Source organism: Delphinus delphis, chromosome 1, assembly GCF_949987515.2.
Source record: "Delphinus delphis chromosome 1, mDelDel1.2, whole genome shotgun sequence".
Taxonomy (NCBI): domain Eukaryota; kingdom Metazoa; phylum Chordata; class Mammalia; order Artiodactyla; family Delphinidae; genus Delphinus; species Delphinus delphis.
In genome coordinates, this window is record NC_082683.1 from 114,563,092 (window position 1) to 114,565,763 (window position 2,672).

At 40.8% G+C, this 2,672-nt stretch overlaps 1 pseudogene; it reads left to right on the forward strand.

The window, feature by feature from the left end:
* Positions 1–1,438: 1,438 nt before the first annotated feature.
* On the forward strand, positions 1,439–2,352 carry LOC132438280 (olfactory receptor 10J1-like; annotated as a pseudogene).
* The last annotated feature ends 320 nt before the right edge of the window (positions 2,353–2,672 follow it).

Genomic DNA, 2,672 nt, shown 5'->3' on the forward strand with positions numbered 1-2,672 from the left:
AGGAAGATCCCACATGCCATGGAGCAGCTAAGCCCATGCGCCACAACTAGCGAGCCTGCACTCTAGAGCCCATGAACAACAGCTATGGAGCCCACGTGCCACAACTCCTGAACCCGCACACCTAGAGCCCGTGTTCTGTAGCAAGAGAAGGCACTGCAATGAGAAACCCATGAACTGCAATGGAGAGTAGCCCCTGCTTGCAGCAACTGGAGAAAGCCCGCGCACAGCAACGAAGACCCAACGCACCCAAAAATAAATAAATAAAATAAATTTATTTAAAAAAAAATCAGCCTAACTTAACCCTCATGCTAAAGAGACACATTTTGGTCTCTTTTGCTCCCCTATACCCTCTTTTTCTATTACCAAACATAGTTTATGTAGGACTGAAATTAATTTATCCTTGAATGTTTTATAGCACGTATTGGTAAATTGTTCTTGGCCTGGAGGTTTATTTGTAGATTTTTCATTACTGTCTTTATTTCCAGTAGTTTTCAAGTATCTTCTTCATTCAATATTGGTAAGTAATTATTTTTCTAGAAATGCATCCATTTCATTGAAGTTTAAAAATGTATTGATATTAAGTTGTTCATAATGTTGCTCTTCATCTTTTTGTGTCTGAAACTTCTGTTATTGTGTCCCTTTATTAATTCATACTAGAGTTTATGTCCTCTTTTTTTTTTTCTTGGTCAGTTTCACTAGCAGTTTACCTAAAGTTTATAAACTTTTACCCTTGTGGACCTTGTCTGTTTTATCTTTCTTTTATATATCATTAACATTTTGCCATTTTTTTTCCTTCTACTGTCTTTTTTTATCTTATTCTTATAACTTCTTAGGATGGATGCTCTATTCATTAATTTTCAGCCTTTAAAAAAAATTGTAACAGACAAGCATTTTAAACTACGAACTTTCCTCTAATTATGTTCCAAATGCATTGTACATGTTTTGGTACATGATTCTTTTATTATTCTCTAATTCTAAATATTTTCTAACTTCCCTTATTAGCTCCTCTTTGAACTATTGGTTAGATTATCAACTATTTGTAAGTTTTCAAGTTCCTTTTTGTGACAATTTCTAGCTTAATTACACTGTGGCCTGAGACTGTGGTCTACATTTTAAGAAAATCCAGTTTTAAGAAAAATTTGAGACCAATTTCATGGGCCATACATAGGTTGTCATTTTTTACATGACCCAGGAGTACTTGAAAAGAATGCTTTACCTCAAACTTTTAAATAGTGTTGCTCAAAATCTCTGTATCTTTAATTCCAGTTCTAGGACCTAGTCTGCCGTGTCCCTGGAAAAGGCAGGTGATTCATGAAGTTTTGAACTGGGTCTTTGTGGTGTTCAATCTTTGCTCTGGACAGTGTGCTCACCAGAGGGCAGGGCAGTCTCCGGTCCAAAGAGATGGTGCTGACTTTGTCTTTCAGACCTGAGATCTTCAATGAGGACAGCCAACCACGCAGAGGTAAGAGAGTTTGTTTCCAAGGTTTCTCCAACTTCCAGGAACATCAGCTCACACTCTGTGGCATTTCTTACCCTGTATATTCTAACTCTGGCTGGCAATGTCATCATTGTGACTGTAATCCGCATTGACCATCACCTCCACACCCCCATGTACTTCTTTCTAAGTGTCCTCTCTTATCAGACACTTTCTACTCCCTGGTCATCATCCCTCGCATGCTTTCCAGCCTTGTAGGTCTGAGCCAATCCACTTCCCTGGAGGGCTATGGCACTCAGCTTTTTTCCTTCTTTGGCTTTGCCATCACCAACTGCCTCCTATTGGCAATAAGGGGGTATGCTTGCTATGCGGCCATCTGCCACTTTATTACTCGATCATCATGAACTGGAGGGTCTGTGCCAGGCTGGCATCCTCAGTCTGTGCCATGGGGTTCTCACTCTCACTGATTCAGGCTGTGGCCATTTTCAGACTGCTCTTTTGCAAGGCACTGATTGAGCATTTTTTCTGCGATGTTCAACCTGTGTTGGATCTGGCCTGTGCTACCGCAATCATCAATGATATCCTGACCTTAATTATCAGTCTCTTGGTCATTACAGGCCCTGCAACCTTCCTCTTCATCTCCTACATCCTCATTATTTCCATCATTCTCAAGATCATCTCAGCTGAGGGCCGGAAGAAGACCTTTGCCATCTGTGCCTCCTACCTCACTGTGGTCATCGTCCACTACGACTGTGCCTTCACTCCCTACCCCAAGCCCAAGTCAGAGAACACCGAGGATGATCTCAGTGACCTACACTGTCATCACACCTTTACAAAACCCTGTTGTGTGTAGTCTAAGAAACAAAGAAGTCCAGGATGCTCTGTGGAGAGTGGTGGGTAGGAAATCCCTTTCCTAAGATGAAATCCCTACCCAGATAGGTGTGCATGCCTTCCAGGAGGAAGCCTATATAGGTAAAGTTACAGAACCAAGATTTCAAATGATTAGTGAAGTCTCATACATCACGGCCAGGGCAAAAGTGGAGCCGGGGTCTAGCCTCTAATAATTGATTTTCACTTCCTCAACCTTTTGTTAGCATAAATAAAAGCAAAAGTCACTCAAAGACACCCATTGGCTGTATTCCAGTAGATAATTACAAGGTCAGAATGTGATCTAGTGTTTACCTCAAGCTTAAATTTAAAGTGACCAGTCCACTTTTTAATGTGGTATAAACTACAT